The 14,494-nt window shown below is 40.2% G+C and overlaps 1 long non-coding RNA gene across 1 annotated transcript; it reads right to left on the reverse strand.

Annotated features, from left to right (window-relative positions):
- Nucleotides 1–11,812: 11,812 nt before the first annotated feature.
- On the reverse strand, nt 11,813–13,898 carry LOC134316584 (uncharacterized). The gene is made up of 2 exons (XR_010013109.1): nt 13,813–13,898; nt 11,813–11,967 (listed from the first exon to the last, which is right to left on the reverse strand). It is a non-coding gene; the product is annotated as an uncharacterized LOC134316584 (long non-coding RNA).
- Nucleotides 13,899–14,494: the final 596 nt, after the last annotated feature.

Raw genomic sequence — 14,494 nt, forward strand, 5'->3', positions numbered from 1 at the left:
TGAAACTCAACGCCCTTCATCGAGAAATCTGTACCCTTAAACTCAACGTTTTCCTTAAACTCCACGTGTTCAGAACAGTCGCTTTGTTCAGCGCTTGGCTCGAGCGGTGCACTAGAACGTCATCAAAGTGTGCATATGAGACGAATCTGCATTTGTGTGGAATAACCATCAGATTCACTCTGAAAGCTCCACATGTATTTGCGTTTAGCTGTATTTTCTTCACTGTTTCAATTTTAAACTTGTGTTACAGCTCTGGGTGCTGAGAAATTGTAAAAATTAGCTTTTTATTTCAGTGTTTTTATATTATATTTGTGTTATTTTCAGTGTATAAGTGTTAAAAACAACACTTTAAACAAGCCATTATTTCACATAAGCCTAAAATATATCCAAGTCCACGGGAATGCATTAACAGGTTTCCCATACCTCCTTGTGAGAAAAAATACCTTGAAACTCAACACCATTTAAACTCAACACCAGTCCCAGAACCAATTGACATTGAGTTTCAAGGTACCACTATGTTGCAAATAGTTGTTGATCTGTAACATACTTTAGCAACCTGGTTTCCTTGGAGGGGTTGAAGTCATAACAAGGATTCTATAGACACCAGTCATAATTTAGGTCGCGTCTCGGTTTACACTTGATCATGGGTGAAAATCCCACTTTTTACTCTCAAAAGAAGCATGATTGCATTTCAGAGTGTTTGAGGTGAGATTTGCAGCTCAAAATGCACATTTAAAATCACAACAGTAATGTTACCTACATGATCATGTACAACCTACAACATTCATGTCAATTGTAACAACGTTAAGGCTCGAGATTGCCCTGCACAATGGAACATCTGTATGTGCAATTCAGTTATTGCACTATATCTGTGTTAGTGTTGGGTCGTGCCTATGCATTGTAACTGTACTAGAAAGTCTGATCACACTGAGATCAAATAAAATATGTCAATATTGCAAATATTTGCTGATCTGTAACATACTTTAGCAACCTGGTTTGCTTGTTCAAGAGTTCAAGAGAGGCTTTATTGTCATTTCAGCTATATAGAAGTACGAACAAAAAGTGCAAGCACAATAAATACAAAAATGCCTACAATAAATAAAAAAAATAAAAAAACATTTCTAATCTAAAAAGTAATTGAGGGAGACTATAAACTAGAGACCAGTGTAGTGATGGCCAGTACATGGTACTGAGTAAATGATAGGTGAGGTAAAAGAACACATTCTGATAATGATATGATAATGATAGCAGCATAGGGTTTTTAAAGCAGTATATAGGGTTTAGTGTCATAACAAAAATTCTTTAGACACCAGTCATTCATGTAGTGTCTCAATTAACACATGATAGTGAGTGAACATCTTACTTTTTACCCTTAAAAATGTTTGTTTTTACAAAATACTGTCTTGAGAATTATCACAAGAACACTGGGTTTGTTGATCTAGGCTATTCATCTCCATCCCGCTTGTCTAATCAATACTGATCATTGGTGTAAAGCTGCTCAGACCAAAACAAACCTAGTACACGACTTAACAAACAAAAGCAAGGAAAAAACAGTCAATTGTGGACAAGTTTTCGACTTAATCTCTTGAGATGATAATTTGGGATACGCAAAATCTGCATGCACGATGCACCGTCACTCGGCTACACGGTTCCTCAGTTGCAGACAAAAGCATCTACTTGCAAATTAAGGCTAAATAAAAACAAGAACTTGATCTGTAACTGTAAAAAATGGCAGTAACCAAATATGCTTCTGCAAAAAAATAATGAAACATGAGCTGTGAAGATGCATCGACCAGCTGTTTAACAGGAAACACAAGACATGCATCAAGAGTTTAATGTAAAAGTCGCCAGTAAACAGTCGAAACTAAAGATGAATGAGGCCACTCAGGTGGCGCAGTTGTAAAAACACACGCTGAACATCAGAGCTGGGATCTCGAATACATAGTATCGAATCTCAGCTCTGCCTGCCGACTAGGCTGAGCGGCCACATGAACAATGATTGGCCTGTTGTTCAGATATGGGTGGGATTAAGCCGGATAGGGTCTCTCTCTCATAACTAATGCAATTACGACCTCTGCTGGCTGACTGATGGCGCCTGCACAGAGATGAGAAAAGAGTGCTCTCAGGGTGTGTCTCTCCGTACACAGTGCTGAGCTGCACTGCACTCGGCAAGATGTAGGTGATAAGATGCATACGGAATGCTGCCCACGTGTTGGAGGGGGCATGGGTTAGCTTTGTTCTCCTCAGAGCAGCGATAGCATTGGTGGAGAGGAAGCATGACGCAATCGGCCAAATTGGACACGCTAACCGGGAGAAAAAGGGGAGAAAATGCATAAATAAAAATATATAAAAAAGATGAATGTTGATATGGTGAATGTACCTCTTCTTATCTTTTAAGTTTAGGTGATTTAGCCACATCCATTACAACAAATATATACAGTGGCGGCACGGTGGCTGTGAGGTCCAGGGTTTGATCCCCAGATTGACTGGTCCAGGTACTTTCTGTGTGGAGTTTGCATTGTCTTGTATCTGTGTGGGTTTCCTCTGGGTGCTCAGGTTTCCTCCTACAGTCCAAAAACTTGCTAGCTTGCTTACAACTTAAATTCTGTTTACATTTAGGATTTATTTTGGATCGCCTGGATAATTTGGGTTGACAAATAAAACATTAATTATTTATTAAATGTGAACATAGTGCTTGTTTACTCATTTTTCATATTGAAAATGTTGTTTTTTATATCTAAATTTTGTTTATGCACTTTTTCTTTCTTTTAGCTCGTCCAGTTGCCCGATTGTTTCATGCTTCCTCTCCACCAATGCCGATTCCCGCTCTGATTGAGGAGAACGAAGCTCATCACGCCTCCTCCGACATGTGGGCAGCATGCCATATGCATCTTGTCACCTACACTTTGATGAGTGCAGTGCAGATCAGCACTGTGTACGGAGAGACACACCCTGACAGCACTCTTTCCTCATCTCTGTGCAGGCGCCATAAATCAGCCAGCAGAGGTCGTAATTGCATTAGTTATGAGAGAGACCATATCTGGCTTTTTAATATCCTACCCCTATCTGAACAACAGGCCAATCGTTGTTCACGTGGCTGCTCAGCCCAGCCGGCAGGCAGAGCTGAGACTCGATACGATGTATTCGAGATCCCAGCTCTGGTGTTCAGCGTGTGTTTTTACCGCTGCGCCACCTGAGCGGCGAAAATGTTGTTCCACTGATACTATTAAAAGCACAAATCTGACCCCCAGTCTGCAGAGCAGAAGAATCACACTGACTAAGGGTGGTGGTAGCTGTGCGGTTAAGGTACTGGACTAGTCACTGGAAGATCCCTGGTTTAAGCCCCCCTGCCAGGTTGCCACTGTTATGCCCTTGAGCAAGGCCCTTAAACCTCAAGTGGTTGGATTGTAGTTGTATATGGTCATAACTGTAAGACAAAAGCATCTGCTTAATGCTGTACAGGTAAATGTGTTCTTGCATAACCATCTGCTTTAGGTAGACCTCTGTTATTATATAATCCAAGTTTACTCCACTGTGCAGACTGACGCAGCTGCAGTGCTGCTTGTTCACCTCCCCTGTACTTTATACGTCATCCTAAAAAAAGAGTTTCTCCAGCAAGTACTTACCTGCAGATTACATGAATGAAAATGACAGGTCAGATGACTGCATAGCTCAGGAATTATTTATTAAGGAGCGGTTCTTTTATCTTCAGCTTAAAAGCACCTCATCATTTATAACCTGGGTATAAAGTCATTGATTAATGTCTTTTGAAGCATGATATATGGATGTATTTGGATATATGGATACTAACATGAGCTCAGATCCCTTTATTACACTCTTGAGAAATTCTGCAATTCTGCAATAACAACGATTGGCCTGTTGTTCAGATAGGGGTAGGATATTAAAAAGCCGGATAGGGTCTCTCTCATAACTAATGCAATTACGACCTCTGCTGGCTGATTGAAGGCGTCTGCACAGAGATGAGAAAAGAGTGCTGTCAGGGTGTGTCTCTCCGTACACAATGCTGATCTGCACTGCACTCATCAAAATGTGACAAGATGCATACGGCATGCTGCCCACGTGTCGGAGGGGGCGTGGGTTAGCTTCGTTCTCTTATTTGTAGGCCACACTGAAGAGCGCATTGACTTTAAATGAGGCACCACTAAAGGTAATGCCCTACCTAATTCACAGCTATGAAAATCGTGTCACGGACCATGAAAGGAGCCATTTCCTGTGTGATATGCAATTTGCTGTGAAGTTCAAAATTTTAAGTTTGTGTTTGGCGATTTAAGATTTTTCATTCGCGTAGCGTTTAAGTAATTCGGTTAGCAATCAGTTAGTCCAAGATATTCAAGCGTAAAGCAGCTAAAAAACACGACTCAGGTAACTAAGTTTGGAAAACTCCCAACCAATTCTGTGGACACGTGGGTGTCATAGTACTACTGTACACCGATCAGCCATAACATTAAAACCACCTTCTTGTTTCTACACGCACTGTCCATTTTATCAGCTCCACTTACCATATAGAAGCACTTTGTAGTTCTACAATTACTGACAGTAGTCCATCTGTTTCTCTACATGCTTTGTTACCCCCCTTTCATGCTGTTCTAAAATGGTCAGGACTCCCCCAGGACCACTACAGAATAGGTATTATTTGGATGGTGGGTCATTCTTAGCACTGCAGTGACACTGACATGGTGGTGGTGTGTTAGTGTGTGTTGTGCTGGCATGGGTGCATCAGACACAGCAGCGCTGCTGGAGTTTTTAAACACCTCACTGTCACTGCTGGACTGAGAATAGTCCACCAACCAAAAATATATCCAGCCAACATCACCCTGTGGGCAGCATCCTGTGACCACTGATGAAGGTCTAGAAGATGACCAACTCAAACAGCAGCAATAGATAAGAATAGATCTGTAGAATTACATCTACAAGGTGGACCAACTGGGTAGGAGTGTCTAACAGAGTGGACAATGAGTGGACACGGTATTTAAAAACTCCAGTTTCTGATCCACTCATACCAGCACAACACACACTAACACACCACCACCATGTCAGTATCACTGCAGTGCTGAGAATCATCCACCACCTAAATAATACCTGCTCTGTGGTGGTCCTGTGGGGGTCCTGACCATTGAAGAACAGGGTTAAAGCAGGCTAAAAAAAAGCATGCAGAGAAACAGATGGACTACAGTCAGTAATTGTAGAACTACAAGGTGCTTCTATACGGTAAGTAGAGCTGATAAAATGTACAGTGAGTGTAGAAACAAGGAGGTGGTTTTAATGTTATGGCTGATCAGTGTATAAGAGAACAGTGAAAGTCATATTGCAAGCTGAAGAATGAATCATTTCTGTTTTCCTATGGCAACTGGTCACTAATATATGTCATCTTTCTCACTAGTCCTACTCATTGCTAGGCATCTCATGGAGATGAAGCCTGGGAAACTATGACTTCAGTGTTTTTGGGGGACAAAGCCCCATTGTGAAGTTGCTTTCAGTTTTTAAGTCTGAAAAGAGAGCGATCAGAGGTGAGAGAGAAAGAGAGCGAGAGAGAGAGAGAGTCAGACAACCAGACTAAGGCACTGGAGACACCATATGAGGTGGAAAGTGGACACCATCTGGAGTGCTGCCTAAGTTTCAGAGTAATGCTGCAACCGAATACATTTAAAATATAATGATATGCTGAGGACACGGTAGTTTTTCCAAACATGATTAAGTAATTGAATAAAAGCATTAGTCATTTAGCAGAAAGTATAGAATTGTACTCATTTGCAGTTGATCATCCATCTCTGACTTCTGAGAACCCTCAAGTACTCCTGTCAGGTCATTTATCATCATAAACATCACCTTAAACTACAAATTATAACCAATGCATTTACTTTCATTAAAACTGCAGGTTGTTTAAATATTCATAAATATGCACCCACATGTCCTCCTGCTAGACGACACAGTGTCCGAGTAGACGGTGCTGTTGCCTAACAGCAAGAAGAGCCTGGGGTCTTATCCACAACCGGGCAGCCAGGGTTCTTTCTGTGTTGTGTTTACATGTTCTCTCTGTGTCTGCATGGGTTTCCTTTCAGCGTCAAAAAAATACAGTCAGGTCAATTGGATCTACTGTGGCTTGGTGGGTAGAACAGTTGCCTCACAGCAAGAAGGTTCTTGGTTTGATTCCAGGTAGAGAGGTTCAGGTCCTTACTGTGTGGAGTTTGCATGTTCACTCCTGTGTCCATCTGGGTTTTCTCCAGTTGCTCTGGTTGCAGGATTGTTTTAATTAGGCTACATTTGTGGGTTTCCACTAGAGCTGGGTGATATGGCCAAAAATGTTTTCACGATAATTTTTTCTATATTGATCAATATCGATAATTATCACAATAAAGATTTTGGCAACACTGTTACAGTTTTTAAAAAATAGAAATCGGATAATACTGTTTTAAAATATTTTAATATTTATTATATAAACATAGTATGCAAATTACACAAAGCAACGCAAAAAGTAAAAAAACCCGGACTTGTTGATACCTTAAGTCATGTACTTTCAGGAGGTTTTTGAAGGTTCTTTCTCCACCGTACTAATAGTCATCATGTCTTTAGCCGTTATTTCATGGTGCCTTTCCAATTTTTTATACGTGGTGACGGCAGAAAAACATGCCACAACTGACTGTGGCTTAAAAGAAAGTCCACTGCTTGATAATGGCACTAACTAATGGCACCGCTCGATGGCTGGGTAACAACACTTAAACGCCGTTTTATTATACTTTCTGTGTCCTCGACTGGGTGGTATTTTTTAAATCATAACATAAATTGGTAGCATTTCCCGACTTACTTAGTACTGAACGGCGACATATTTTGCATTTTGAGGTTAACTGCGCTTTGACAGAATTAAGAAATCCGAACCACTGTCCTTTCTAGGGAACAACCTCATCAAAATCAGACAGCTCACCTTCGCCTTCTCTTTTGCTTTCGGGTTTCTCTCCACTGTTCATTTTCCCGTAGCTTGCTACTGTTTAAGTGCTATTCCTCGTCTTCTTCAATTCAGCGTGCAGCCTGATTGGCTATTGTGCCGGCTTTACGCCTAACCAACGTGCTGCGTGAATAGGCTGCTTTCTGTGTTTTTCTGCGATCCTAAATAGGATGAAGCAGTGGTAAAACAGACAATGAATGGATGCTTGTTGCACTTTTCTTACGTCCTTTCCTCTTTCTCTTTATACAATTTTTGTTGTTGTAGTTTTCCGCTTTTTCTTTATTCTGTTTTTCCAACCCCTATTCCTTTAAAGCCCGTTTACTGTTTACTTCCTCTGCTCCTTCCCAACACCCTGTCTATTTCTTTCATTGATTTCACTCTCCGTGTGTGTTCAGGCTGCTACGTGATGTGTTTAGGGTAAACACTAGGACCCTAGTTGAAATTCTGAGGACTCAATGGACTCTTCAATGCACAGCAGCTATGGTGCTGCGTGAAAGTATTTCTTCTATTTTTGCTCATTTGTTGCATTTAAATGTTTCAAATCTTCCTACGAATTTTACTAATTTAAACATAAAATGACTCTTTTTTACATGATCATACCATTTATTGAAGATAAAGATTATATTCAAAGCCTATATCACCTATGTGAACAGGTAATTGTTCTAAACCTAACTGTTGATGCCACCCTTGGCAGTAACAAATGCATGTGGTATCAAATGTTTGTGGTAACTTCTGGTGAGTCTTTTACTCCACTGTGAAGATATTTTGGTCCACTTTTTTTTGCAGAAAACCTTAATTTTGTTCCATTGAGCCAATCAGAGCTGAACTTGCTTGTGTGCTTTGAATCATTGTCCTGCTGCACAGATCATTAACTGACAGGTTGACATTTTTCTCTGGATTTTCTGGTAGAGAGCAAAATTCATGGTTCCATTAATTATGAACGGCAGGTTGTCCAATCATTGTTTGACTGTTGGTATGATGTTCTTATGGTGGGATGTGGTGTTAGCTTTAAACCAGATGTTACAGGACTGTGTATTTTAAAAAGTTCCACTTTTGACTCACTAGTCCACAGAATATTATCCCTATTATTAAGGCTTGGGAGTAATCTAGATGTACACTGATCAGCCATAACATTAAAACCACCTCCTTGTTTCTATACTCACTGTCTATTTTATCAGCTCCACTTACCATATAGAAGCACTTTGAAGTTTTACAATTACTGACTGTAGTTCATCTGTTTCTCTACATACTGTTTTAACCTGCTTTTACCCCGTTCTTCAATGGTCAGGACCACCACAGGACCACCACAGAGCAGGTATTATTTAGGTGGTGGATCATTCTCAGCACTGCAGTGACACTGGCATGGTGGTGGTGTGTTAGTGTGTGTTGTGCTGGTGTGAGTGGATCAGACACAGCAGCGCTGCTGGACTTTCTAAATATCGTGTCCACTCACTGTCCACTCTATTAGACACTCCTACCTAGTTGGTCCACCTTGTAGATGTAAAGTCAGAGACGATCATCTATTGCTGCTGTTTGAGTTGGTCATCTTCTAGACCTTCATCAGTGGTCACAGGACACTGCCCATGGGGCGCTGTTGGCTGGATATTTTGGTTGGTGGACTATTCTCAGTCCAGCAGTGACAGTGAGGTGTTTAAAAACTCCATCAGCGGTGCTGTGTCGGATCCACTCATACCAGCACAACACACACTAACACACCACCACCATGTCAGTGTCACTGCTGTGACGAGAATGATCCACCACCCAAATAATACCTGCTCTGTGGTGGTCCTGGGAGAGTCCTGACCATTTAGGAACAGCATGAAAGGGGGCTAACAAAGCAAGCAGAGAAACAAATGGACTACAGTCAGTGGAGCTGATAAAATGGACAGTGAGTGTAGAAACAAGAAGGTGGTTTTAATGTCATGGTTGATCGGTGTATGTTGGCAAAAGCAAGTAGAGTCTTTGTGTTCTTTTTGGTCAGCAGTTCTTTTGCACCTTGTATCTCCCCCATGGAGGCCACTTTTGCCCAGTGTCTTCCTTATTGTGCAATTGTGTACATTGACCTTACCTGAGACAAGTGAGGCCTGCAGTTCTTTAGATCTTTATCTGGGTTCTTTTATGACATCTTGAATGAATCAACAATGTGTTCTTGATAAAATGTTGGTAGGCCAACCACTCCTGGGAAGGTTCACCACTGTTCCAAGTTTTCTCTGTTTGTGGATAATGGCTCTTTGCTCTTCACTGTGGTTTGCTGGAGTCCCAGAGCCATAGCAATGGCTTTGTAACTCTTTCCAGGCTGGTTTCCAGACTTTGTTTTACATCTGTATTGGAATCTCTTTAGAATGTGACATCATGTGCTGCTTTTTGAGACCTTCTAACCAGCTTCAAATTGCCAGACAGGTTCTAAGGTATGTTTAGAGTCAACAGGTCTGGCAATAATTATGCCTGCAAACCAAGTGTCAAATACATTTGGTTAGCTGGTTGATTAGTAGGGGGCAATTACTTTTCCGAACAGCATTTCTCCTCCAATAAATATAATCATCATTAAAAAGCATTTTGTGTTTACTTTGTCTAATATTAAATAGTATGATGTGGGTGGTGCAGCAGTCTAATGCAACATGGGACTCTTGAGCTTCCTCTGGGAAATGCGATTTGGTCACATGGAGCACTGCATGACTCTCCATACTCAATACAGCTCTGTGTGAGAACCCAACACTGACAGGTCATTAGAAGTGGCCACAGATTGGACAGATTGGGGTTAACCGTCTGTCTTTGATCAGATTGTGGAGTGTGCAAAAGTAGAAGAAATTGGGAAGGAGCAAATACTTTGTCACAGTACTGTATCTGTACCATCTGGCCTACCGAGCTCTTGTCCTCTTGTCTCTCTCTCTCTCTCTCTCTCTCTCTCTCTCTCTCTCTCTCTCTCTCTCTCTCACACACACACACACACACACACACACACACACACACACACACACACCCATGATCAATGATCATGCACGCCAGCAGTAATTCTTCATACTTTTCCTCACAGGCACAGTAAAGTTAGCACAGGTTCCTCCTTTTTTAACTCTCACACACACACACACACACACACACACCCACACACCCATGATCAACGATCATGCACGCCAGCAGTAATTCTTCATACTTTTCCTCACAGGCACAGTAAAGTTAGCACAGGTTCCTCCTTTTTTAATACTTCAGGAATGCAGTCCATCACGTGGATTTCCACTAAACACGTTTGTGATGAAGATCTGCCTTCATACTGAGTCATGTTTTTACAGATTTTCCAGGATTACAGAATTATGCCTGATACAATAAATTCTATACGATGTCATTTATACACTTATACATTTATACATGATCATAATACACAGTAAATACTGATAGATTTCATCATGATTTACAAAAAATTACAAATGAATAATAATAATAAAAAGTCCAACTGAATTTGTCTGGAACGTTACCTATATGATTTACTCTATGTTTTCTAAAATATTCAAGGTTTTTTAACATGCAGCCTGCAGGCAAGCATCCAAAACAAGTCTTCTTTGACACATCTCTGAGTTTTGCATGCCGTGATTTGGGTGGTTTATTCCATTCTTCATGGCAGATCCTCTCAAGCTCTGTCATTTTGAAAGGTAAATGGTTACAAACTGCCATCGATTGGGTTTATAATTTTGTAAAATTTATTTATTTTTTATATGTTTGTTTATGCGCTTTCTCCCCTTTTTCTCTCGACTTTTAGTGTATCCAATTACCAAATTGCTTTATGCTTCCTCTCTACTGATGCTGATCCCTGCCCTGTGCAGTAGCCGACTGCATCTTATCACCTGCGTGAGGCGAGTTCATATGCGGATCAGGTAACTCTTTTGTATTGGCCATTGGGTTCTTTCTTAGCTTCCCGAGCAAGACTCGTCTTACCCATTTACCTAATTTGTCCAGACAGCTAACTTTAGGAAGGTTTGAGGTTGTTCCAAGCTTCTTCTATTTTACAGTTATTGAGGCCACTCTGGTCCTGGCAACACTCAAAGCCTTAGCTATTATTTAATATGCTCGGTTGATCTAAACTCTGCCACAGTTTGTCCGTGGAGTTCCACTGACAGTTTTATGGACTTTGTGGCTTTCCAGACTATGTTCAACCAATTCAAACTGCAACAGGTGGACTCAACAGGATGCACCCAACAACAAATTAGAGCTTCAAAAGGGTCTGAAGACATTTGTAAATAAGTGATTTCCATTTTTGACTTTTAATTAATTAAAAACTAAAAACATATTGTCTATAATCTGAGAGTACAGTAGTTTTATTCAATATTGTGTAAAATACTGGCTTGTTTAGGACTGTGTAGATCACACACTTTTAGGCATTAACTTTTTACTTTAGGTCTCACCACAGTACAGTTTATTTTTCGCATTCAGATGTTCACTTTCTTTGCATTTTGGATTGTTGTTGTGCTGCAGAACCCACTTTCCTCTCAACTTCAGCTCATGGACAAATGAGTTTGCATTTACCCTAAGAAGCACCCTCACATCATCACACACTCGCCTCCATGTTTGATTTTGAATAATGGTCCTACTCTAAAACTTACAGATATAATAAGATTTTGGTCTATTTTTATTTGTCTTTCCTATAAGGGATTTCTCAAAGGGTTTGATGATTATCCCTGTACTTCTTTTCTCTTGGTAAGCAGTGGTTTCCTCCTTACCAGTCTCTTATGAATTATTTGTGGAGTCACAAACACTGACCTTTGCTAGAGACATTTTTCAGTGGTTCTGTGCTCATTTGTGACTTCCTGGATGAGTTGTGACTCAGACCTTTAAGAAGTGTCAGCAGGACTGTTGCTATAATTTGAAATACATTAATGTTTTCTTTATTTATTGACTAAGAAAAAACCCCAAACCCAGAACTTTTACTTTCCTTTGTTATTTACAGTGGCTCACCCATCAATACAGTTGAAGTCATCAAGGCTGGCACCAGCTATAGACATTGTCATATCACTTCCCTGCACAAATTAAGAACAAAATAGATGTTGTTAAAACAAAACTGACTTTTATTGATGTACAATTGAAGCATGACCTACGAGTATGTGGAGTAAATCCACTGGTGTAAAAGTAACCCCTCGCTTAAGGCTGTATATAGTCTAGAGCTGGTGGAGACTGTCTTTTCTTATCTAGCTTGTCTGAATGGGTCCAGATGGGCTGAATGAAACATAATTCCATTTACACTATTAACTGTTTCTCACAATGGTTTGGTTTCCAGAGTAGCCCTTTTAGGATAAAGGTCAGGTTTAGCTAATGGGCATATGTGCCCTTTTATTGCACCACCTATGTTTAGTTCTTTTGTTTTAGTTTGGATTTACTATTGCTAGCAATACAGGATTAAGGATTTAGTTAGGCAGATCAAGCACTCGCACTCACTGTCTTAACCGCTTATACAATTAGGGTCATGGAAGGGTGCTGGATTTAGTTAGGCAAATCAGGCACTCGCCCTCACTGTCTTAACCGCTTATGCAATTAGGGTCGTGGAAGGGTGCTGGAGCCTATCTCAGCTTTTCAATGGGTGCAAGGCACACAGTAACACCCTGGATGGGGAGCCAGTCCATCACAGGGCAGAAACACACACCCATACACACACCCAATTAACCTGACTGCATGTTTTTGGACTGTGGGAGGAAACCGGAGCACCTGGAGGAAACCCACGCAGACACAGGAACACCATGCAAACCCCACACAGAAAGGACCCGGGACCGCCCTGCCTGGGGATCGAACCCAGGACCTTCTTGCTGTGAGGTGACAGTGCTACCCACCAAGCCACCGTGCCGCCCGCAGATCGAGCATTATAAATATATTATTGTTTAATAAGGCTTGACAAAAAAGGTCATTTAATTAAAAGACAATTTGTATTTCCTTTAATTCATGTTTCCATTTATCATTTCTTCGCATCTGATTTGTACATTCATATAATAAAATAAAAAAGAAGCAAAAGCAGTTTTTAATTGATTTCTTTATAAAATAGAATGTACTGTGTAATGTATGAGTACATTCTGTTTAACCTGTTCAATCACGTATGTAAAATGACGTATGTACCCACTGTACTGTAATGAACTTATCACTTACATATTAAACCTACTATGCAAACTAATCTGGCTTTGGTAAATTTTGTGTCCTATAAATTAAGAAAAAATAATGCATAAGATGATCATTCCAGGTAAACAGCACTACCCTATGAGATGTTTTTGCTGTAATTGTACTGTAAAACTAAACTGTATATAGCATCTTGGCACAGCTGTCCAGGACCTGAGGACCTGGACTTAATCAGTCGCTCTGGTCACCGTCATTAAGGTGTTTGGCATACTTTTTATGCGTCAGCATGTTTTTTGCAGGTATTCAGATTTCATCACACTGTGGACAAAGGTGGATTATTTGCACTCTAAATTGTAAGTTAGTGATGATTTGGTGCCCTATCTAAGGTGTACTCCAATTTGCTCTTAATATTTCATAGTGATGCATCTCTGACCAGCATAAACATGCATTGCTTGGTCAGTGAGTAAACATACATTTGATACTGAAATGTTAAAAATAATGGAAATAATAGAAAATAATAGCAATATTTTGCATTTTTTACAAATGGAACTGGACCCACTGTGACTCTGACCAGAAGAGAGCCGTTAGTAACAATAAAAGCTCCTCTGTATGACAGTACTAGAATACTAGCGTAGTGTAGACGGTATTGCCCATTCCATAATGTTTTAGCGCCCTCTTGTGTTTAATCTTATAATTACAAGGAAAAAAAGAACACAGGTTTTAGTGCTTTATTATCATCATTAGCACCATACATTTTTCCTTACCACATCATCCTGATCAGGGTCGCGGCTACCAGATTGTTTTCATCCCTCATGTATGTGATATATTAAAGCAATAAGCCACGAGAGACCGTCTTTCCCCGTGATAAAATCATAGCAGTAACGCACGGTCTCGAGTGGCTTACTGCTTTTATAAAACGGCGGTCAACATAAAATATAATAAAATACAACAATGTTCAATTTATAAATGTTTTTATTTACAAAAACACTTACAAAAAGCATTCTTCCGCGACATTATGTAATCCGTTAAGAGTGTCCCATGTTGCTAGGCAACATGAGGGCGAACATTACGTTCGCAATAAACATTCCTCCACAAACACTATTACACTATTTCTTGGACGAAACACCCGCTTAATGATTAGGATTAGTTTTTATATTAATCTGGACATTTCCATGTATAGTACATGACTTAAAATAGTGTTTAACCAAGTTTGTACTTTTTCTTTTCAGTGGCGTATTAATATGGAATGATGTGAGGTGGTCATAAGTGTGCGTATATCGGGGATTTTACAACGGCGTCCAACGCGGCTCAGCCAATCAGATTTTAGGACCGGAACTATCCGTTTTATAACGAAACTTAAGCTTCAGATTGTAAGATGCGAGCTTGTATGTAACCTGTTTTTATTGGATATATGGTTTCTGTATAGCAACCTGTCTGATCTCCGCT

This window comes from Trichomycterus rosablanca, chromosome 6 (genome assembly GCF_030014385.1).
Source record: "Trichomycterus rosablanca isolate fTriRos1 chromosome 6, fTriRos1.hap1, whole genome shotgun sequence".
NCBI classification, from domain to species: Eukaryota; Metazoa; Chordata; class Actinopteri; order Siluriformes; family Trichomycteridae; genus Trichomycterus; species Trichomycterus rosablanca.